Consider the following 25628-nt stretch of genomic DNA (forward strand, 5'->3'; position numbering starts at 1 on the left):
CTATTTTTGTGTTTTGATTATTTCTTTATGTACTCTGTAATTGGGCGCTGCGGATCCCTTGTGGTGCCATATAAATAAAAGATAATAATAATAATAATAATAATAATAATAAATACTGTGGCAGCTGCAGTCCCTTACACAGCGGCTGTGTGGGAATATGCAAATGTTACAGGCACATGGATATATATTGAGATGCCCACTAGTGATGTCTTAGACCTACCGGTTGTGCACCAAGAAGCAGCCATCGGATACAAATCAGTCAACCATCAACCTCCATTGTTACTCTGGTCATGGCCATCGGAAGTAAGACACAGAAGACATTTTTACTGCATAGGAATTGCAGATGCTAGCAGTGACAACCCCCTGATACGGTCACGTTACGCCTGCATTTGAGTTACCACCAGTGGCGGCTCCAGATGTGGGATGAGCCACACCAACTGCCACCCCAATCGCTGCCAACATCACAAGGTGTGGTTCCCCTATTTGAATTTTGCACTGTGCTGCAGCCCCACCTCTGGAGCCACCACTGGTCACCACCCCCATTACTGCCCGCACATGCTCCTTGGCCATCAATCACTGCGAATAAATCCTCACTGAAGCCGCCATCACAGGACCATGGCGGCACATGCCTAATGCAATTGATACACATGGCCACTGGCAAAACATCTCTCGCCACTGCATGCAACATCAACATTGCGACTCCTGAATTGGGCCCACAAGCCCTAAATATGGCAAAAGCTAAAGTTTTTACAACATTTAGGAATATTCCCTAGTTATTATGTGATAGCCATTGCAGGGTATTGCCAAAGGTAGCCATAGAAGGGGCTCTGCAGTGATATCGGCACCATGGAAAAATATATTGCTGCATACTTTAAATATGCAAATTCAGAAAAAAATAATAAAACATAATTACAAGGCAAGAGAGGGGTTAAATGCACAGGTTACGGCTGAACACTGCTCATACTCCAGAGACAGTCCCACCAATAGATGTATGAAAACAAAGGAACACTCATAGTCCCATACAAGAGTACAACCACATCTTTGTGGGCCCTATAGCAGCATTTTGAAGGGACCCCTGTTCAAGTGCTTATAATGAGACACCTGTCCACAGCAGTTGTTACTTTTATGCCATATAGTAGTGCCCTAGTTAATTTTCTGAACCAAAGCAGTGCCCTAGGTAATGTTATGCCCCATAGCATTGCTCTAGTTTATTCTAGAAACCATAGTAGTGCCCTAGTTCACACAATGTCACATTACTGGGATGCCAGTACACATTATGCCATACAGGATCCCCTAATTCTCATTATGACATACAGTGTCCCCAGTTCTTATTTTTGCAATACTACAGTGCCCCCTGTTCATATTATGTAACATTATACTGCCCTCCAGTATATATTATGGAACATTATAGTGCCCTCCAGTTCATATTATGTAACATTATAGTTCCCTCCAGTTTATATTATGTAACATTATAGAGCCCTCCAGTCCATATTATGTAACATTATAGAGCCTCCAGTTCATATTATGTAACATTATAGTGCCCTCCAGTATATATTATGTAACATTAAAGTGCCCTCCAGTTTATATTAAATAACATTATAGTGCCCTCCAGTTCATATTATGTAACATTATAGTGCCCTCCAGTTCATTTTATGTAACATTATAGAGCCCTCCAGTTTATATTATGTAACATTATAGAGCCCTCCAGTTCATATTATGTAACATTATAGTGCCCTCCAGTTTATATTATGTAACATTATAGAGCCCTCCAGTCCATATTATGTAACATTATAGAGCCTCCAGTTCATATTATGTAATATTATAGTGCCCTCCAGTATATATTATGTAACATTAAAGTGCCCTCCAGTTTATATTAAATAACATTATAGTGCCCTCCAGTTCATATTATGTAACATTATAGTGTCCTCCAGTTTATATTATGTAACATTATAGTGTCCTCCAGTTTATATTATGTAACATTATAGTGCCCTCCAGTTTATATTATGTAACTTTATAGAGCCCTCCAGTTTATATTATGTAACATTATAGTGCCCTCCAGTTTATATTATGTAACATTATAGAGCCCTCCAGTTCATATTATGTAACATTATAGTGCTCTCCAGTTTATATTATGTAAATTATAGTGCCCTCCAGTTTATATTATGTAACATTATAGTGCCCTCCAGTTTATATTATGTAACATTATAGTGCTCTACAGTTTATATTATGTAAATTATAGTGCCCTCCAGTTTATATTATGTAACATTATAGTGCCCTCCAGTTTATATTATGTAACATTATAGTGCCCTCCAGTTCATATTATGTAACATTATAGTGCCCTCCAGTTCATATTATGTAACATTATAGAGCCCTCCAGTTTATATTATGTAACATTATAGAGCCCTCCAGTTCATATTATGTAACATTATAGTGCCCTCCAGTTTATATTATGTAACATTATAGTGCCCTCCAGTTCATATTATGTAACATTATAGTGCCCTCCAGTTCATATTATGTAACATTATAGAGCCCTCCAGTTTATATTATGTAACATTATAGAGCCCTCCAGTTCATATTATGTAACATTATAGTGCCCTCCAGTTTATATTATGTAACATTATAGTGCCCTCCAGTTCATATTATGTAACATTATAGTGCCCTCCAGTTCATATTATGTAACATTATAGTGCCCTCCAGTTCATATTATGTAACATTATAGAGCCCTCCAGTTTATATTATGTAACATTATAGTGCCCTCCAGTTCATATTATGTAACATTATAGTGCCCTCCAGTTCATATTATGCAACATTATAGAGCCCTCCAGTTCATATTATGTAACATTATAGTGCCCTCCAGTTCATATTATGTAGCATTATAGTGCCCTCCAGTTCATATTATGTAACATTATAGAGCCCTCCAGTTCATATTATGTAACATTATAGTGCCCTCCAGTTTATATTATGTAACATTATAGAGCCCTCCAGTTCATATTATGTAACATTATAGAGCCCTCCAGTTTATATTATGTAACATTATAGAGCCCTCCAGTATATATTATGTAACATTATAGAGCCCTCCAGTTTATATTATGTAACTTTATAGAGCAGTCCAGTTTATATTATACCACATTACAATGAGCAGGTCAGATTATGCCACATTACAGTGCCCTGTAGTTCAGGTCATGACACATTACAGTGCCCCATTACCATTATAACATCCACTTCAAACACCTTTCACTGTAAATGGAATGTCCCCCCCCATGGGGGGAGGGGGTCTCCACGGTATTAAGAACTGGTGTATGTAAACTTTTGATCAGGGTCATTTGGGTAGTTTCTGTTGTCATTATGATTTAAAAAGAGTAAACACAGTTGTTTGACAATAAATGGCTTCACCCAACCACTAACCATGAGTGAAAGAAAAGTTTGTGAGTTATCATTCATATTCTCTGACAAATGGCCAGAAAATCACAAATTCTGCTAGGGTATGTAACCTTATGAGCACAACTGTAGCTACTTCCATGGGCCCACATCAGGAGATAATATTAGTTGTAACAACAATAATGTAAGCCTGTGACTATAAGATGTACTGAACGTACAGCAATGGCAATAACCTGAAATCTGGAATAAGATGGCAATACTCCATCGTACTACCACTTTGTATCACATGAGTGAGCGAAATGTATCACAATAAGATTTGGGGAGTGGCGAGATGAAGAACTCTTGCAATGTGTGATATGAGTCATGCTGCAGCATAAGGAGAGCGGTCCGGACCTCAGCTGACATCTCCAGCCGGCATCACATGAAAGTGAATGAAGGATGGTAGTGTGAAAGATTCCCCCTAACAGATAAATACATTGACTTTTTTCGGATCTGATACCCCTTTTCCACTAGAAGTCTCGGGTCTGACCTGGGATTTGGAACGCGGTTCCATGCCAGGTCAGACCTGAGACGGACCCCTTTTCCACAATGGCAGCGACCCGGGAATATCCCGTGTCGGCGCCGTTTACACTGCACCTGGGTGCAGTGTCTTCTGGCTGGCGCTTGGAAATTAAAAACAGTGTCAATTAGGAACATGTGGATTATAAGGAATATTATAATTTATATCCCCATATTGTCAATTTCTAAAGCTGTCTATAGAAATGTATAATATCCTGATTTGCAGGGCTGCCTTATACAAATACATTACTATAGATAAAATATAATATAAAACTCCCTTTATACTTTATGCCTTTGTGACCTTATGCTTTCAGTGTTCTGTACTGTTCTGTTCTGCTGACCTTCCTTGGCTACATTAATACATTGCTGATTTTAGTTTAAGTCATTTATTATCTGATATCAATGGACATAAAATCCTGATCTCTGTGTTTATCTGTCTCCTCCCACCTCTGCCAATTCTCTATAGCAGGGATAGGATTAGGCATATTACCAGATTGGGAGGTTCACGTGTAGGCAGAGGTCACACTGGGGACAGGGCCGCCTCTCAGTTGCTGCTAGTACAGGCAATTATTGACTGCATGTTTTACCAACAGCATCTATTGCTACATACTCATTGTACAGACAATAGTACACAGCTACCAAATATTTGTTATACACATCAAAGAACAGACTGTGCATAATAACACAATGTTAACCACATATATACTTTCACTTGTTTTACAGTAACGTACAGTATGTTACAATGTATTCTTATGTGGCTGGCTTATTCCTATAAATGAGCTGTGTTTCTGGTTTTAATGTTTTGTTGAATTTTACAACAGCACAACAAATAGGTAGTAACTGCATAGTACAGAGGTTCCCAAACTGTGTGCCGTGGCTCCCTGGGGTGCCTCGGGACACTTGCAGGGGTGCCCTGGGTTGGTGGTCCAGGACCAATTCAAATTATCCATGGTCAATATAATAGGCAAAACCAGTGCTGGTGGCTGCCAGTCATAACATATGTGGCCAAACAGAAGCAAAGCTTGTCCCTCACCACACAACTGACCCTAAGGATGACATATAAACGCAATCTACATAATGTAATATTTCTTTCTATATTTCCCAATAAGAAATTTTTGGCCTAGGAGTGCCGTGAAAAAAAAATCTGATATTCTAGGGCGCCGTGATTCAAAAAAGTTTGGAAACCACTGCCATAGGCACTGGCCCCTGCAGCGGGATCCGGGGGATCCCGGGATTGGTATGCTGACCGCCGGGATCCCCAGCGCTGGTCTCCCATTCCCAACTCCCTGCAGCTTATACTGGCTGCCATTATTGCACTATGGGCCTGAGTCACAGATGTACGCTGCCAATTTGTACACAGCGGATGTGCAAAAATATGCAAATACTGCTGCAGCCATGACGTGTAGTGAGACCGCCACTGGCAGCATCACAAAGTGTACAAAGACGCATTGTCCATCACAGATCAGTTGATTTTTCTGAGGAGCCCTATGGTCATACCTCCCAACTGTCCAGATGTTGTCTGTTCCCGGCAGAGAGGGACAGGGGGCATGGCCAGCAGCTCTCTCAGCGCTGTTCATGCCTCCATAATGACGAAAATAGGAGTGTGGCTTGCAATCGCGGAACTTGCCGCAAGACCATGCCCCCATTCTGATAGGCCATACCCCTAATTTCGTGCGCACGCCTTCAGCGCGTGATGCTGGCCCTTCCTGTATGCCTATGGTAGCGCAGAATGATCACAGGAAGTAAGATGCTGGAGACATTGCAGCTGTGTATGGGATCGCAGTAGCAATCTCAAACACTGCCCCCCCCCCCCCCCCCAAAGTGGTCGCGACACACCTGCATTTTTGCCACTCCTCCCCATTACCTACCCCAAACTTAGTGACGTATCTACCGTGGGAACAGGGGATGCAGGCTGCTATGGTGCCCAGGCTACCTCCAGGACCCACCACTCCAGTCACAGAGGGAACAAAGGTCACCAGTATCAGTGGTGCAAGTAAAAAAATAATTATTAGTGGTACTGAGTGCGCGCTCCAAAAAATGGGGTGTGGTCACATGCCACTAGGGGTGTGGCCACTCAACAGAGCCCCTTTTTGAGAATATATCTTATTTCAGTCGTCTGAGTCACTAAATTTTCTTTCATCAGATTCATGGTAATAAATAATAATGATCACAAATTAATATATAATAGAATAAGCAGGATTCAGAGATCTTTTATTAGACAGTCAGTCACTTTCACACTAAATAAAGCAGGGGCATGGGCAAGGACAGCCACACAGTGACAAAAACGCTAAGCTGCCCTTGAGCCTCTGACTGAGACTCTGTCCATCTCTACACAGTGTCTGCAACGCACCACGGTACTGTACTGTAGACAGTAGCACTGAGCACCACACAGCAGGTCCCGTCTGGCGGCTTCTGAGTTTCCCTAACACTAATGGCGACACCAGGACAGCACTGCAGTAGAAAAAAGAACTGTGCAACACACTCCTCTTTATGTCAGGACACGGAGCGTGATCTGATGAGAAAATGTCAGCCTCGTGCTCCCTATGGCCCTGGCTTGGAAAAATTAGGAGGATCTGGGAGGTGTCACACTGCTGAGCACAGTAACTTGCTTGGAGGCGCAGGCGCAGAAAATGGAGGTAAGTCGTACCACCCCGTTCCGCCACACTTGCACCACTGACCGTGATCACCTGCCTGTTGCCTACTCCGTTATCCTTGCTGTACAGTGTGTAAGTGCACCACCTCCCACCACTTTGCTAACAACCCCTGCCAGTAATTTTACATACACACGCAGCTCCCCACCTGCCAGTGCCTCCTTGTCCCCACTGACTGATCCAGGCTTCCTCTATTTCTTGCCTGTGCCAGCCTCACTGTCTGTCAGCTTGCTGCTGCGGCTGTTCAGAGGAAGTGAGGAGAGGACACAAGCGGCAGGCACAGCCGTTAGTCATGGCCTGCACACAGTCTTAAGGTGCATACACACTGTGCGATTTTCCTTGGACTATATAGTCCATATCGCAGGAAAATATTGCGCATATCGCACCGTCTGACAGCTTGCGATGCTAATGCGCGGTCCCGCGGGGTCGGCAACGCAAGAAAAAATAGACTGTGCAGGCAGCCCAACATTGACTATATCGGTGGTGCCGGGTTCCGGCCACATCACATAGGCAATGCCGTGTGTACGCACCTTAACTGTGAGTCACTGAGTCTGTTACTAGTCTGTTTCTTTTATTGTTTTCATGTGAAAGCCAATGTGTGTCATTTTCTCACGTGGGGGTCAATATGTGTTTCTCTGACGTCCTAAGTGGATGCTGGGACTCCGTAAGGACCATGGGGATTAGCGGCTCCGCAGGAGACTGGGCACAACTAAAGAAAGCTTTAGGACTACCTGGTGTGCACTGGCTCCTCCCACTAAGACCCTCCTCCAGACCTCAGTTAGATTCTTGTGCCCAGCTGAGCTGGATGCACACTAGGGGCTCTCCTGAGCTCCTAGAAAGAAAGTATATTTTAGGTTTTTTATTTTACAGTGAGATCTGCTGGCAACAGACTCACTGCAGCGAGGGACTAAGGGGAGAAGAAGCGAACCTACCTAACTGGTGGTAGCTTGGGCTTCTTAGGCTACTGGACACCATTAGCTCCAGAGGGATCGACCGCATGGAACCGGCCATTGATGTTCGGTCCCGGAGCCGCGCCGCCGGCCCCTTACAGAGCCAGAAGAGTCCGGAAAATCGGCGGCAGAAGACATCAGTCTTCACCAAGGTAGCGCACAGCACTGCAGCTGTGCGCCATTGCTCCTCATACACACTTCACACTCCGGTCACTGAGGGTGCAGGGTGCTGGGGGGGGGGGGGGGGCGCCCTGAGCAGCAATAAAACACCTTGGCTGGCAAATATATCGCAATATATAGCCCCAGAGGCTATATATGTGATAAATACCCCTGCCAGAATCCATAAAAAAGCGGGAGAAAAGTCTGCGAAAAAGGGGCGGAGCTATCTCCCTCAGCACACTGGCGCCATTTTCTCTTCACAGTGCAGCTGGAAGACAGCTCCCCAAGCTCTCCCCTGTAGTTTTCAGGCTCAAAGGGTTAAAAAGAGAGGGGGGGCACTAAATTTAGGCGCAATATTGTTTATACAAGCAGCTATTGGGGGAAAAATCACTCAGTTATAGTGTTAATCCCTGCATTATATAGCGCTCTGGTGTGTGCTGGCATACTCTCTCTCTGTCTCCCCAAAGGACTTTGTGGGGTCCCGTCCTCAGTCAGAGCATTCCCTGTGTGCGTGCTGTGTGTCGGTACGGCTGTGTCGACATGTGGGATGAGGAAGGTTACGTGGAGGTGGAGCAGAGGCCGATAAATGGGATGTCGCCCCCTGTGGGGCCGACACCAGAGTGGATGGATAGGTGGAAGGTATTAACCGACAATGTCAACTCCTTACATAGAAGGCTGGATGACGTAAAACAGCTGTGGGACAGCCGGCTTCTCAGCCCGCGCCTGCCCAGGCGTCTCAAAGGCCATCAGGGGCTCAAAAAAGTGCCCGTTACCTCAGATGGCAGACACAGATGTCGACACGGAGTCTGACTCCAGTGTCGACGAGGTTGAGACATATACACAATCCACTAGGAACATCCGTTACATGATCTCGGCAATGAAAAATGTGTTACGCATTTCTGACATGAACCCAAGTACCACATAAAAGGGGTTTTATTTTTGGGGAGAAAAAGCAGCCAGTGTTTTGTTCCCGCATCAGATGAATGAATGAAGTGTGTAAAGTAGCGTGGGTTCCCCCGATAAGAAACTGGTAATTTCTAAAAAGTTACTGATGGCGTACCCTTTCCCGCCAGTTGGGAGATATCCCTTAGGGTGGATAAGGCGCTCACACGTTTGTCAAAAAAGGTGGCACTGCCGTCTTAGGATACGGCCACCTTGAAGGAGCCTGCTGATAAAAAGCAGGAGGCTATCCTGAAGTCTGTATATACACACTCAGGTTATATACTGAGACCTGCAATTGCCTCAGCATAAATAGTGCTGCAGCAGCGTGGTCTGATACCCAGTCAGATAATATTAATACGCTAAGACAGGGATAATAGTTTGCTAACATAGAGCATATTAAAGACGTCGTCTTAGATATAAAGGATGCACAGAGGGATATTTGCCGGCTGGCATCCAGAATTAATGCAATGTCCATTCTGCCAGGAGGGTATTAGAAACCCGGCAGTGGACAGGTGATGCTGCCTGTAAAAGGCACATGGAGATTCTGCCTTATAAGGGTGAGGAATTGTTTGGGGATGGTCTCTGGGACCTCGTATCCACAGCAACAGCTGGGAAGAAAATTTTTTACCTCAGGTTTCCTCACAGCATAAGAAAGCACTGTATTTTCAGGTACAGTCCTTTCGGCTTCAGAAAAGCAAGCGGGTCAAAGGCGCTTCCTTTCTGCACAGAGACAAGGGAAGAAGGAAAAAGCTGCACCAGCAGCCAGTTCCCAGGATCAAAAATCTTCCCCCGCTTCCTCTGAGTCCACCGCATGACGTTGGGGCTCCACAGGTGGAGACAGGTGCGGTAGGGGCGCGTCTCGGGAACTTCAGGGACCAGTGGGCTTGCCCACAGGTGGATCCCTAGGTTCTGCAAATAGTATCACAGGGATACAGGCTGGAGTTCGAGGCGACTCCCCCTCGCCGTTACCTCACATCAGCCTTGCCTGCTACCCTCGGAGAAAGGTAGTACTGGCGGCAATTCACAAGCTGTACTTCCAGCAGGTGAAATCAAGGTACCCCTCCTTCAACAAGGCCGGGGTTACTATTCCAAAATGTTGTGGTACCGAAACCAGACGGTTCGGTGAGACCCATTCTAAAATTGAAAGCCTTGAACACTTATATACAAAGGTTCAAGTTCAAAATGGAATCGCTCAGGGCGATTATTGCAAGCCTGGAGAATTTCATGGTATCACTGGACATCAAGGATGCTTACCTGCATGTCCCTATTTACCCTCTTCACCAGGAGTACCTCAAAATTGTGGTACAGGATTGTCATTACCAATTCCAGACGTTGCCGTTGGTCTGTCCCCGGCACAGAGGTATTTACCAAGGTAATGGCCGAAATAATTATCCCGTACTTGGACGATCTCCTTATAAAGGCGAGGTCCAGGGAGCAGTTGTTCGGCGGAGTAGCACTATCTCGGGAAGTGCTACAACAGCACGGCTGGATTCTGAATATTCCAAAGTCGCAGCTGGTTCCTACGACGCGTCTACTGTTCCTGGGTATGGTTCTGGACACAGAACAGGATAAAAAGGGTTTCTCCCGGAGGAGAAGTCCAAGGAGTTGTCGTCTCTAGACAGAGACCTCCTAATACAAATACAGGTGTCGGTGCATCAATGCACGCGAATCCTGGGAAAGATGGTAGCTTCTTATGAAGAAATTCCATTCGCCAGGTCCCATGCAAGGATCTTCCAGTGGGATCTGTTGGACAAGTGGTCCGGGTCGCATCTTCAGATGCATCGGCGGATAACCCTGTCTCCAAGGGCCAGGGTGTCACTGTTGTGGTGGCTGCAGAGTGCTCATCTTCTAGGGGGCCGCAGATTCGGCATACAGGACTGGGTCCTGGTGACCACGGATGCCAGCCTTCTGGGCTGGGGGGCAGTCACACAGGGAAGAAACTTCCAAGGCTATGGAAAAGTCAGGAGACTTCCCTACACATAAATATTCTGGAACTAAGGGCCATTTACAATGCCCTAAGTCAGGCTAGACCCCTGCTTCAACACGGGCCGGTGCTGATCCAGTCAGACAACATCACGGAGGTCGCTCATGTAAACCGACAGGGCGGCACAAGAAGCAGGATGGCGATGGCAGAAGCCACTAGGATTCTCCGATGGGCGGAAAATCATGTGTTAGCACTGTCAGCAGTGTTCATTCCCGGAGTGGACAACTGAGAAGCAGACTTTCTCAGAAGACACGACCTCCACCCGGGAGAGTGGGGACTTCATCCAGAAGTTTTCCAAATGATTGTACACCGTTGGGAAAGGCCACAGGTGGACATGATGGCGTCCCGCCTCAACAAAAAGCTACAAAGACATTGCGCCAGGTCAAGGGACCCTCAGGCGATAGCTGTGGACGCTCTGGTAACACCGTGGGTGTACCAGTCGGTGTATGTGTTCCCTTCTCCGCCTCTCTTACCCAGGGTAATGAGAATAATAAGAAGGAGAGGAGTAAGAACTATACTCATTGTTCCGGGTTGGCCAAGAAGAGCTTGGTAACCAGAACTCCAAGAAATGATCTCAGAGGACCCATGGCCTCTGCCGCTCAGACAGGACCTGCTGCAGCATGGGGCCTGTCTGTTCCAAGACGTACCGCGGCTGCATTTGACGGCATGGCGATTGAACGCCGGATCCTGAAGGAAAAGGGCATTCCGGAGGAAGTTATCCCTACGCTATTTAAAGCTAGGAAAGAAGTGAACGCAAACCATTATCACCGCATATGGTGGAAATCTGTTGCGTGCTGTGAGGCCAGTAAGGCCCCAAAGGAGAAATTTCAGCTAGGTCGATTTCTGCACTTCCTAAAGTCAGAGGTGACTATGGGCCTAAAATTGGGTTCCATGAAGGTCCAGATTTCGGCTCTATCGATTTTCTTCCAAAATAGAACTGGCTTCACTGCCTGAAGTTCGGACTTTTGTTAAGGGAGTGCTGCATAGTCAGCCCCCGTTTGTGCCTCAAGTGGCACCGTGGGATCTCAACGTGGTGTTGGATTTCCTCAAGTCGCATTGGGTTGAGCCACTTAAATCCGTGGAGCTACAATACCTCACGTGGAAAGTGGTCATGCTGTGGGCCGTGGCGTCGGCCAGGCGTGTATCAGAATTGGCGGCTTTGTCATACAAAAGCCCTTATCTGTATTTTATATGGATAAGGCGGAATTGAGGACTCGTTCCCAATTCCTTCCTAAGGTGGTATCAGTTTTTCATGTGAACCAACCTATTGTGGTGCCTGCGGCTACTTGGGACTTGGAGGATTCCAAGTTACTGGACGTAGTCAGGGCCCTGAAAAGTATATGTTACCAGGACGGCTGGAGTCAGGAAAACTGACTCGCTATTTATCCTGTATGCACCCAACAAGCTGGGTGCTCCTGCTTCTAAGCAGACTATTGCTCGCTGGGTCTGTAGCACGATTCAACTTGCACATGCTGCGGCTGGACTGCCGCACCCTAAATCTGTAAAAGCCCATTCCACGAGGAAAGTGGGCTCTTCTTGGGCGGCTGCCCGAGGGGTCTCGGCTTTACAACTTTGCCGAGCTGTTACTTGGTCGGGTTCAAACATTTTTGCAACAGTCTACAAGTTTGATACCCTGGCTGAGGAGGACCTAGAGTTTGCTCATTCGGTGCTGCAGAGTCATCCGCACTCTCCCGCCCGTTTGGGAGCTTTAGTATAATCCCCATGGTCCTTACGGAGTCCCAGCATCCACTTAGGACGTCAGAGAAAATAAGATTTTACTCACCGGTAAATCTATTTCTCGTAGTCCGTAGTGGATGCTGGGCGCCCATCCCAAGTGCGGATTGTCTGCAATACTTGTTTATAGTTATTGCCTAACTAAAGGGTTATTGTTGAGCCATCTGTTGAGAGGCTCAGTTATATTTCATACTGTTAACTGGGTATAGTATCACGAGTTATACGGTGTGATTGGTGTGGCTGGTATGAGTCTTACCCGGGATTCAAAATCCTTCCTTTTTGTGTCAGCTCTTCCGGGCACAGTATCCTAACTGAGGTCTGGAGAAGGGTCTTAGTGGGAGGAGCCAGTGCACACCAGGTAGTCCTAAAGCTTTCTTTAGTTGTGCCCAGTCTCCTGCGGAGCCGCTAATCCCCATGGTCCTTACGGAGTCCCAGCATCCACTACGGACTACGAGAAATAGATTTACCGGTGAGTAAAATCTTATTTATTTTTTGTCCTGCAAAGCCTCCTGCATGTGTTTGGCTTTTTCATGCGAAGCCTACAGTATGTGTGTTTTCTTGTCATGTTAGGGCCTATGGGTGTTTTTATTAATGCAACGTCTATGGGGTAAATGTAACCATTCAGACTGGTTTAGTATTCTCGCACAAACTCCTGCACATCTGTCTTTTTGCACCCTATTACATTTACCCCTATGTGTTTTATTATTTTCACGTGGGGGCAAATGTGTTTTTTTCATGTGGGGATAAATGTGTGGGTTTAGTTTTACCTCTCTGTGCCAACTTGTGGGGGATTAGGGCTTTTTCAAGATTTTGCTATGGGGCACACAAAGTTCTAGTTACGCCCGAGCCCAAATAGTTCCTGACTGTCAATCACTTTATGAAGAAATTCTCTCTGCAACTTAGACGTATGCGTAGACTGTCGATAATTGCTCACCTGCGAAAAAATTGTACATCTCTGAATCAGGCCCCATTAGTATATAGGGGGTCATTCCGAGTTGATTGCTCTCTGCTGATTCTCGCAGCGCAGCGATCAGGTGAAAAAACAGCATTTATGCGCATGCGCATGGCCCGCAATGCGCATGCGTGACGTACGGGTACAAAGCCCTTTGTGGTTGTGCATAGGTTCTAGCGAAGATTTCCTTCGCACTGATGGCAATAAGAAGATTGACAGGAAGGGGGCGTTTCTGGGTGTCAACTGACCGTTTTCAGGGAGTGCTTGCAAAAACACAGGCGTGTCTGAAAAAACACAGGCGTGGCTGGGCGTTCGCTGGGCGGGTGTATGACGTCAAATCCGGACACGAATAGGCTGAAGTGATCGCAAGCGCTGAGTAGGTTCAAAGCTACTCAGAAACTGCATAAACTGTTTTTGCATGCGTTCGCACTTCTGCTAAGCTAAAATACACTGCCCAGTGGGCGGCGGCATAGCGTTTGCATGGCTGCTAAAAACAGCTAGCAAGCGATCAACTCTGAATGACTCCCATAATACTGGTGAAACTTATCCGTAACGTATGTCAGACCAGGCACGGACTGGCATTGCTGCTCTTCCTGAGCACCAAGTAGCAGAATAAATAGTCAATTTAGCCAAACCAGGTTGAGCACTTGTTATGGTAGTCAGGCTACTGCACACAGAGGTCAAAAGCTGCTACTGGTTATCTGCATCATACCTGATAATCATTCGATCCCTTAATGGTACTATAGCAGGTGCCCGGCATAGAGATCATGATGATAAGCTAAGGATAAAAACTAATGCAATTTACCTTACTGTGCTTTAGGTAATGGAGCTACACTCCGTAGGCTAACCCTCTAGCCACTTGTCCACTTTCTCCCATGATGAGAACAGTGAGACCTGTACCTTCCAGATCTGTAAGGTTTAACATAACACCAACTAGTCCAATTGTCAGCAAATTAGCTCACACCAGCCCATGATAATGAGGGGGCTGATTCTGAGTTGAAAGCAAAACAAAAAAGTAACTTTTTGTTCAAACAAATTTAGTTGCGATGCAAGGGGTACAGATTATTTTAATTTGCTACCCACAAGAATTGTTCCTTAGTCCATTGTACCAATGACAGATGTGCTCCGAGCCTAATTCAGGCACAAGTCCAAAAGCGGTTATCAGCAGACTGCGCATGCGCAGAGGCAAGATATGGCCATTCATGCACATGTTGCCGGAGGATACGAGAGCGGACAGCTCCCATCGTGCTTGGCTGGATCACTCTATTAAATGGCCATTTCTGGGTGGCAACTGGGTGGTTACTGTGGGGGCACATGGAACAGCTGCATCTCATAGGAGTGTCATGTGGGTGTGTCATGGAAGTGTCAGCGGTGTGTTGTGGACATGTAGCCCTGCTTCCATGCTTGTTTGAGATGGATCCATATGGATAGAAAATCCTGTTTCAGATGGATCTTTCGTACCCAGCATGGCATGAGTGGAAGTGCAGATAAGAACAATGCCAGCTGCGGATGGAGAATCAATGGGCGGTGCGATGCATATGCATGAAGATGGCCTGATACTCGTATAGACGGATGGATACTGGCAATAGCATAAGGTAGTTTTGTGGCATGTCACAAATTCCAAGACACCTTTGCTACCTGCATCCTTGTGCAACATTGGAGTACAGTGACATTTTTTAACTTAAACTCAGGATCAACATTTCTAATATAAGTGCCATTACACAACAGCCCATTTGCAAAACTGTGGCACAGTAGGTTACCATCACTTGTGCAACAAGTACAGTACACCACAGCCCCCATTGCAACACTGTGGCACTGTAGGATCCGTGAGCTCCAGCATATATTGCCGATGAAGACTGGGATACTTTACTTAAGGGAAATTTAGGGAAATAGTGATTATTCCGCATTCCAGTTATATTCTTAACTTTCGTCATTGTCTTTCTCTTGTCATATTATTCTTCGGAATATGCATGCATCTGTGATTAGACTGACTGAATTCTTGAATTATTATATGTTCCAGTGTATCGTGAGCTGTAGGTAAAAACCTGATTTCCGTAATAACATCTAAAGTGATTTTATTCTTCGTTACAATTGTCCTCTTTAATTGCTATATTGTGATTGTTTAATTATTGCAGTGTATCCAGTAATCATCTTCCATCATTAATTTTTTGCGCCGCAATAAAAGAAACTTCCTGATGGAGATTGCTGTCATCGAACTCACTGTGTGCGTATCAATCTGTCCTACCTTTCTGAACAACATACAAGGACCAGGGTAAGCAGAACAACATCTTAGGGAAAGGGTCCATCACATAGCCACCTAACCCTTGTGATACCTCTTCCAACCAATTAGACACCTGCCAACCCCGGAGCGTTACACATCCTTCCTATGAATGTGCCTGTTTAGGTGCAATATGGAGGAGCTATTAAAATGATGGGAATAAGACAAAGCTTGAGGTTATGAAAATGAAGGCCCTTCTGGGGATGTAGTTATGTGACCGCCGGTCACATTACCAATGGATATATCCCACCCCCCTCTAAATCCAGACAGTCAACATGCCAACTAGTAGCGACTATTCCCACTCGTGGGTGTCCACGACACCCACGCTTGCCACCGGGCCCACAGTGTGGCGAGCGCAGTGAGCCCACAAGGAACTTGCTGCACTCGCCCCGCGTCGGCATTCCGCCGCCGAGATCCCGCGGTTGGTATGTTGACCGCCGGAATCCCCAGCGGCGGTCACGCATACCCAAGCCCCTTCTGCGGAGTACAAATGACAACAAGCCTATCTGCACAGCAACAGCACCATGGCATAAATGTAGGCACACGGTGAATGTAAAGCTGACTTTGCGGTGTGCAGCTTCATAAATAACCACCTATTGTGTGACATTATCCATCTCCTCCTTACTGGAGGAGGTGGGGGCATGCTATGCATTATACTTGTTTGCTTAGTTGATTAGTAAACGTGTAACAACTGACTAATGATATATTGATGACAGTTGGAGTGGATGATTTTAGATTGTAATCTGTTAATAGGAAAATCAACCTACAAGATATGCTGTAAATAATTAGCAAAACTTTGCAACTGACCATATCTGCTCATAGGTCTGTTGTGCAGAGCAAACACATGTGGCACTTCACACAGAAAATAAATTGTGCAACGATACACCTTACCCTGAATTTCCACTATATGTCAGAGGACCTGCCATCTTTAGGAAGCGGACCCTTTTTGTTAAGCGTGTGCTCTGCTATAGTTACTGAAAAATTGGACAAAGACATGCAGCACTATGGATAACGTTATGTACAGCAGTTGTCAGTGGTCTAGTTCTAGCTCCCAGTATTTGTGATGCCTGGGACATGAGCAGTAGTCAAATGGGTTCAATTATGCGGGAGTAAGTGCATAGTTACTCTAGTTAAACAAGTCTTTATGAAGCAAATCTCTTAGCAGAGATTGGATTTATTATTATCTCTGACTAAGAAAACAGGGGGAAGGGTCTCTAGGGCATGGTCCTGACCTGTAGCTCTCAGCTCCTTTTATGCTCTTATTTAGGAAAGCACAAGGGGCACTACAGGTACCCTGCGTTTCCCCTGTAGACCAGAAATATTTATGAAATATGAAGAAAATATTTTGCAATGACATTTGTAACACTGTACCACAATACGTTACACTGGCTCTTTGGGACACTGTACAACAATACGTTACACTAGCTATGCAGACCACTGTACCACAATACATTACACTGGCTCTGCAGACCACTGTACCACAATATGTTACACTAGCTCTGCAGACCACTGTACTACAATACATTACACTAGCTCTGCAGACCACTGTACCACAATATGTTACACTAGCTCTGCAGACCACTGTACCACAAGATGTTACACTAGCTCTGCAGACCACTGTACCACAATACGTTACACTAGCTCTGCAGACCACTGTGCCACAATACGTTACACTAGCTCTGCAGACCACTGTACCACAATATGTTACACTAGCTCTGCAGATCACTGTACCACAATACGTTATACTAGCTCTGCAGACCACTGTACCACAATACGTTACACTGGCTCTGCAGACCACTGTACCACAATACGTTACACTGGCTCTGCAGACCACTGTACCACAATACGTTACACTGGCTCTGCAGACCACTGTACCACAATACGTTACACTAGCTCTGCAGACCACTGTACCACAATATGTTACACTGGCTCTGCAGACCGTGTACCTCAATACGTTACAATGGCTCTGCAAAACCACTGTACCACAATATGTTACACTGGCAATTCGTGACATTGTACCACAATACGTTACACTGGCTCTGCAGAAAACTGCACCACAATACATTACATTGGCTCTGTAGAACACTGTACCACAATACGTTACATTGGCTCTGCAGAACACTGTACCACGATACGTTACACTGGCTCTGCAGACCACTGTACCTCAATACGTTACACTGGCTCTTCGGGACATTGTACCACAATACGTTACACTGGCTTTGCAGAATACTGTACCACAATACGTTACATTGACTCTGCAGAACACTGTACCACGATACATTACACTGGCTCTGCAGGACACTATACCACAATACGTTGCACTGGCTCTGTAGAACACTGTACCACAATGCGCACAGCATCTATTTACTGCTGCTCAAAAATGGGACTGTCTCGAGAAAAGTTGGGAGGTATGCGGCTGTCTCAGTCTTTCATACACACCGACTGGGTTATATGAGTTTGCATGAAAACCACATGTGTAACTGCATTGGGCAAAATACTGTGCTGTGCGCAGTGTCCATTTCTCTGAATCCACCTCCTCTTTGCTACCTCTATCAGTTGGAGTACAGCAAGGCTCAGTCTTAGGGCCTCTGCTTTTCTCAATCTATACCACATCTCTTTAAAAACTAAACAGCTCTTTTTAATTTCAATATTATGTGTACACTGATAATACTCAAATCTACCTATCCTCCAAAGATTTGTCACCATCTGTATTGGTCCATGTCACTGAATGCCTTTCTGCATTTCATCTTGGATGTCATCTTGCCACCTCAAACTTAATATTTTCAAAACAGAAATTATTATATTTCCTCTGGCCAATTGTAGTTACCAACCTGATATCTCTATCACTGTTGAGAACTCAACAATCAATCGTACCCCACAAGATCACTGCCTAGGTGTCATCCTCGACTCTGATCTGTCCTTTGTTCACCACATTCAATCTGTTTCAAAATCATGTTACATGCATCTAAAAAACATATCCAAAATATGACCATACCTTACACAAGACACTGCTAAAACTCTAACCTATGCTGTCATCTCCCGCATTGATTATTGCAATAGTAGTCTTAATGGTCGTATCAAACAGACGGTGGGATGTAATGCCGCTGGAATCCGTCGGCCCTGTGCAGGATGGCGGTCGAACTCAGACCTTTTTTTTAAAGGGACAATCACTTACAAGGCATGGTTTTGCCTTGTAAGTGATTGCCCCTTTAAAAAAAAAGTCTGAGTTCTTCCGGTATCCCGTCGGACTTGGGTGGCATTACATCCCGCCGACAGACTCTCACCACTACAATCCATTCTGAGGCTAATCTTCCTTGCTAGAAGTTCAAAGTCTGCAGATACACTCTGTCAGTCCCTCCATTGCTTATTTGTATTCTACCGTATTCAATATAAAATACTTTTACTCACACACAAGCCCATTAACCAAACTATACCAGCGTACATCACTTCTCTTATCTCAAAATATCACCTAACCCAAACACTCTGCTCTGCACAAATTCTGCATCTTTCATCCACACTCATTACTCGCTCCCATTCACGATTGTAGGGCTGTCTTCGGGCTGCACCCTGTTACGCACACCAGTGCTAACAGGAGTATACCGGTGTATTAACAGAGAGGGAAGCGAAGCAAACGAACTCACAGACAGTATAACATAACATACACAGGAGGTGATGGAATAACTAATAAACACAAAGTGAACGGAGAAGCCCAAAGGCTCAGGAATTGGGTGTCTCCCTAGTGTCAGCAAATGCTCAGATGGAATAGAGCGGACAATGAAGCGAGGTGTAGTGATTTAACATGTGGAGCACCTGAAATGATGTTGCTAAGAGCAACAGAAAAAACCCCAAAGGGTTACCAACGGGTGTGGGAATAAACTCCTTGGTCAGAGATAGAAATATAGACACAAGGAGAGTATCCACAAACCTAACCCCCACTTGCAGGGCACAGGTTCAGCTTACTGCCACTAAACTGACACCTGGACGCCCTGCACAGTGAGGGAGGATTAAGCAAGCAGGTCTGAGAGTACAGCCGCAAACCTGCTGGGTTCACAGAATAGCAAAAGAACCCCAGCAGGTCAAACAACTAACTCCAGTCTTACTGCTAGGTCCGGATTGGCAGAATGAAGTACCGAATCCCAAGGCCTACTCGCAGTAAGCAAAAGTAAATACAAAGTCACACAGTACTAGCTAACTCTCTGGAACGGACTAACAAACAAAGATTCAGCAGCATTTGCCTAGCCTGAGAGGATGGTTTATATAGCAGGTGCTGTCCACGCCCCACTCAGACCTCACAGACTGTGAGCACAAAACCAGCGCCGGATTCCCTGCCGTGCACAGGGCCTGTAACCACTACACAGTAAAAACCCGGACCGGAGTATCAGCTGCGCTCAGGTTACTTCGCTAAAACTTGCCTCCCGGTTGCCATGGCGACGTGGCAGCACAGAGCAGGAGATCCTAACAGTACCCCCCCTCTGACGAGGGGTCAAAGAACCCCTACCACCGGGTTTATCGGGGAACTGCGAGAAGAAAGAGCGTATCAGTCTGGGGGCATGAAGATCACAACTGCGCACCCACGACCGCTCCTCCGGGCCATACCCCTTCCAGTGCACCAAAAATGACAGCCGACCCCGAACCATCTTGGAGTCAAGAACCCTTTCAACCACAAACTCCCTCTGACCCCGTATCAGAAGAGGAGAAGGTCTTCCACTGGAAGAAGGATTACTAACCGCCAGTTTTAAAAGGGAACAATGAAATGTTTTATTGATACCCAATGAACGGGGCAGATCTAACTGAAATGCCACCGGATTGATAACCCTGGTGATCTTATAAGGGCCGATGAACCGGGGGCCTAACTTATGAGATGGCTGTCTCAACTTCAAATTCTTGGTGGACAACCAGATGAAGTCTCCTAATTTGAAGCTGCAGGGTCTTCTCCGCTTATCAAAAACCCTTTTGGTCACTAATGACACAGACACAAGGGCTTTCTTCACTTTCCTCCAAATACCCCTAAGGACCGAAACAACAGAGGAACCACCAGGCGTGGAATCCAGGGGATCAAAAGAATTGGCCTTAGGATGATGCCCATACACACAAAGGAAGGGAGAGATCCCTGTAGCAGAGTGAGCCGCGTTGTTATAGGCAAACTCCGCCATGGACAGATGAGCAACCCAGTCAGTATGACACTTGGAGACATAACACCTGAGGAACTGCTCCAAGGACTGGTTCACCCTCTCAGTCTGCCCATTTGACTGTGGATGGTAGCCTGACGACAAGCTCACAGAAATCTGGAGATCAGAACAAAATGCCCTCCAGAATTTGGCCACAAACTGGGATCCACGGTCAGAGACCACATCAAGTGGCAACCCATGGAGGCGCACAACATGCTGCATAAATAACTCAGACAGGCGTCTGGCTGATGGCAACCCAACCAGTGGAACGAAATGCGCCATCTTCGAAAACCTGTCAACGACAACCCAAATGGCTGTCATCCCCGAGGATTTGGGCAAGTCCACCACAAAATCCATGGAAATGTTGGTCCATGGCTTAGACGGAATAGAGAGTGGATGTAATGAGCCGACAGGAACCCCTCTAGGAGTTTTATTTCGGGCACAAACGTCACATGCCCGAACCCACTGATCCACATCCCTAGCCACCGAGGGCCACCACACCGCCCTAGACAGCAACTCCCGAGTTCTGGCAATACCCGGATGCCCTCCCGACCTCTTGGCATGGAATTCCAGGAACACTCGCTGTCTTAACCTAGGAGGCACAAACAAGAGACTTACCGGAAGGTCTGGAGGAGCCTGCTCCTGTGCTCTAAGGACTAATGACAAGAGGTCCTGGGTAATGCCCACTTTAATACATGATGGGGACACAATGGGCAATGGCTCCTCGGTGGTCTCTTGAACTGGAGCAAAACTCCGCGAGAGCGCATCAGCCTTGATGTTTTTTGACCCAGTGTTATGATTCCCGTACTCCAGACCAGAGGAGATCTTTATGGCAGAGGTCTGAGTACTGGAAAGATATGCTGGTACGGGAGCAGGAAAGCCTAGTAACCCCTGGCGCCCTAACTCCGTTGTCTCGCCCGTGTTATCAGAAATCCCCTGCAAGACTATGGTTGCTTGAGCCCATGGCAGCCGCGTTCGAAGGGCGGATTATGTCTGCCCAACCCCGATGCCCCCTCAGGTCTTAATGGGAGACAAAGGGAAATCCGAGACAGGGTGATAACAAGGGGCCCTCTGACTAAGCAACCAGGCCAGGGGTTACAAGCTATCTAACTTAAACCAAAAGTATGTGCGGACAAACCGCCAGGGAAAAGGACAACCAAAGATCCACTGATCCGTTACTCCTATCCTGCACCGCTGGATACCAGAGTGGATTTGTGGGAGCGTAATCCTCCGCAAAAGCTCCAGAACACAATAAACTAAATAATAAATAGTAAGCGGTCAAGCCGCGACTCACGAACACCACAGGATGTTAAAGGTGCTCGGTCGGACTCCAGGAATAGATGACAAATTCCGAGTACTGGATCACTGAGGACAGGAACAACCGGGTTGAGCAGGACTGGAAACTCTCTGTAACTGACACAGCAAACAGGAAGCTATCACCGGCGTCTGTGAGAAGTCCTGAGAGTGCTTAAATTTGGGAGCCCTCCAATCATGATCCAGACAGGGTAATCACATAATGATGCCGTGCAGCTGCATGCTGCACGGCCAGAATACACAAGCACTGATTAATTAAGACCCAGCAACGGGGAACGCGATCTGACCGTGGCGTCCCCGTTGCTAGGGTCTGAGCGGCTCCGTGCGCCCGGCGTCTAGCGTTGCTAGGGAGCCGGCGGCTGTCTGCCTGCGGCGTCCCTAGTTGCTAGGCGCCGGGCCGCACTGACGGGCGGACCCTCGGCGCCTAACAGTACCCCCCCCTTGAGGAGGGGTCAAGGAACCCCTAAGGCCAGGTTTCTGAGGAAATTCTCGAAAAAATGCCCTTTTGAGCCTCGGGGCATGGAGATCCTCATCCAGGACCCAAGACCTTTCTTCTGGACCATAACCTCTCCAATGTACCAAAAAATAAAGCCGACCCCGGGACAACTTGGAATCGAGAACCTTCTCCACTAAGAACTCCTGCTGACCCTGTACATCTATTGGTGATTTCCCCTGAGAGATCTTGCGAGGAAATCTACTGGACGAAACATATGGTTTTAACAAGGAGCAATGGAAGGTATTTCCGATCCGTAAAGTTTTTGGTAAACGTAACCGGAAAGCCACTGGATTGACTTTTTTGATAATATGAAATGGTCCAATAAATTTAGGACCCAATCTGGCTGAGGTTTGTCGAAGTTTAATGTTGCGAGTCGACAACCATACCCTATCTCCAACTTTAAAAGTGCACGGCCGCCGGAGCCTGTCCGAAAATTTTTTCTCCCGAAATGCCGCTTTTCTGAGAGCCAGGTGCACTTTTCTCCAAATGAGTTTGAGATGAGAGGTCAAGGTCAGTGAGGAGACAGAGGAATGTTGAAAAAAGGAATTAGCTCTGGGGTGAAAACCAAAAACTGTAAAAAATGGAGATACATTGGTGGAGGAATGACAGGCATTGTTGTAAGCAAACTCGGCAAACGGAAGAAACTCAGACCAGTCATTTTGGAGTTTGGCCGAGTACAAACGCAAATATTGTTTCAATGATTGATTAACTCGCTCAGTCTGCCCGTTGGATTGGGGATGGTAGCCAGACGTTAAAGATAATTTCATCTTTAATGAGGCACAAAAAGACTTCCAAAATTGTGCAATGAATTGTGGACCCCGATCAGAAACAATATCAGTGGGTAACCCATGGAGTCTGAAAACATGGCGGAGGAACAAGACTGCCAATCCCTGGGCAGATGGCAATCGGGGAAGAGCAATGAAATGGGCCATTTTGCTAAAACGGTCCACTACCACCCATATGACTCGGCATCCGGCTGACAGAGGGAGGTCCACCACAAAATCCATGGAAATATGAGACCATGGCCTAAGAGGAACATTCAAGGGCATAAGTTGACCGATAGGCAAGGAACGGGGAACCTTATGCTGTGCACAGACCTGACAAGAAAAAACAAACTCCTTAGTGTCTTTGGAAAGACCAGGCCACCATACCGAGCGGGAAACTAATTCAAAAGTTTTAGCGATCCCCGGATGCCCGGCAACCTTGCTATCATGAAACTCCGTCAAAACCGTTGCTCTCAAAAACTCGGGAACATAAAGACGACCAGCAGGAGTATTTCCAGGAGCTTGATGTTGAAGCTGCTTTAACTGGGTAAATAAATCTTGTGTGAGACCTGCCCGAATGACTGAAGACGGAAGTATGGGAGTAACAGGACTGTTGTCTTGAACTGGAAGAAAACTGCGTGACAGGGCATCTGCCTTGGTATTCTTGGAACCTGGCCTGAAGGTGATAATGAACTTGAAACGAGTAAAAAATAAAGCCCACCGAGCTTGCCGGGCATTCAGCCGTTTAGCTGATTCAATGTATTGAAGATTTTTGTGATCAGTCAAAACTGAAATGGTATGAGTGGCTCCTTCAAGCCAATGCCTCCACTCCTCGAAAGCCCATTTAATAGCCAGTAATTCCCGGTTACCAACATCGTAGTTGGATTCAGCAGATGAGAATTTCCTGGACATAAAGGCACAAGGATGTAATTCCAGGGAATCCGGATCCTTCTGAGATAGGATAGCCCCTACTCCAACCTCCGAGGCATCAACCTCAACAATGAAAGGCAATTCTGGGTTGGGATGTCTGAGGACCGGGGCTGAGACAAAGGCTTGTTTCAAGGCCTGAAAAGATAACTCCGCTTCACGTGACCAGTTGGTAGGATCTGCTCCCTTTTTAGTCAGTGCCACAATGGGAGCAACTAGGTCAGAGAAAGAGTGAATAAATCTTCTATAGTAATTCGCAAACCCTAAAAAGCACTGAATTGCTTTTAAATTGGTGGGTTGCGCCCAACTAAGGATGGCTTGGAGCTTCTTTGGTTCCATACAGAATCCCCGAGGGGAAATAATGTACCCTAAAAAGGATACCTCCGTGACATGAAATTCACACTTCTCCAGCTTGGCATAAAGGTGATTTTCACGTAATTTTTTTAGAACCTGACGCACCTGGGTAACATGTTGTTCAATAGAGTCAGAATATATCAAAATATCGTCTAAGTAGACTACAACGAATCTTCCAAGAAATTCACGGAGCACATCGTTAATGAGATCCTGGAAAACTGCCGGAGCGTTGGACAGGCCGAATGGCATAACCAGATACTCATAGTGGCCTGATTGAGTACTGAATGCCGTTTTCCACTCATCCCCTGACTTGATTCTGATAAGGTTATATGCTCCTCTCAGGTCAATCTTAGAAAAAATCACAGCCGAACGTAGCTGATCAAAGAGGACAGAAATCAGCGGCAAAGGGTAAGTATTCTTTACTGAGATTTTATTCAAGGCTCTAAAGTCAATGCAAGGTCTGAGTGATCCATCCTTCTTCTCCACGAAGAAGAAGCCTGCACTTAAAGGGGATTTAGATGGCCTGATAAATCCTTTCCCTAGGCTTTCTTTAACATACTCATTCATGGCCACAGTTTCAGGTCCGGACAATGCATATAACCTTCCCTTAGGCAAAGTGGCACCAGGAATTAACTCGATAGCACAATCATAAGGCCTATGGGGAGGCAGAATATCCGCATTGCCCTTGGAAAATACATCAACAAAATCCTGGTATTCCACAGGAATGGGTGCGGGAATGACAGCAGCTATTCTAATGGGAAGCGTAATACATTCCTTATTACAGATGGTACCCCATTGTAAGATCTCCCCCGACTGCCAATCAATGATGGGATTATGAAAGGCCAGCCAAGGGTGACCCAGAACCACAGGAACTGCTGGGCAATGGGTAAGGAAAAACTCAATCTTTTCAGAATGCAGAGCTCCTACCGAAAGTAGAACAGGAGGTGTACAGAGAGAAATAACCCCATTGGACAAGGGACTCCCATCTAAACCATGCATGGTGATACACCTACCCAAGG

The 25628-nt window shown here is 46.1% G+C and overlaps 1 protein-coding gene across 1 annotated transcript in view; it reads right to left on the bottom strand.

Moving 5' to 3' along the window:
* The window catches only part of LOC134933075 (uncharacterized), a 181961-nt gene that overhangs the window by 128591 nt on the left and 27742 nt on the right, over positions 1-25628 (bottom strand). The window lies entirely within an intron of this gene.

This window comes from Pseudophryne corroboree, chromosome 6 (assembly GCF_028390025.1).
Source record: "Pseudophryne corroboree isolate aPseCor3 chromosome 6, aPseCor3.hap2, whole genome shotgun sequence".
Taxonomy (NCBI): domain Eukaryota; kingdom Metazoa; phylum Chordata; class Amphibia; order Anura; family Myobatrachidae; genus Pseudophryne; species Pseudophryne corroboree.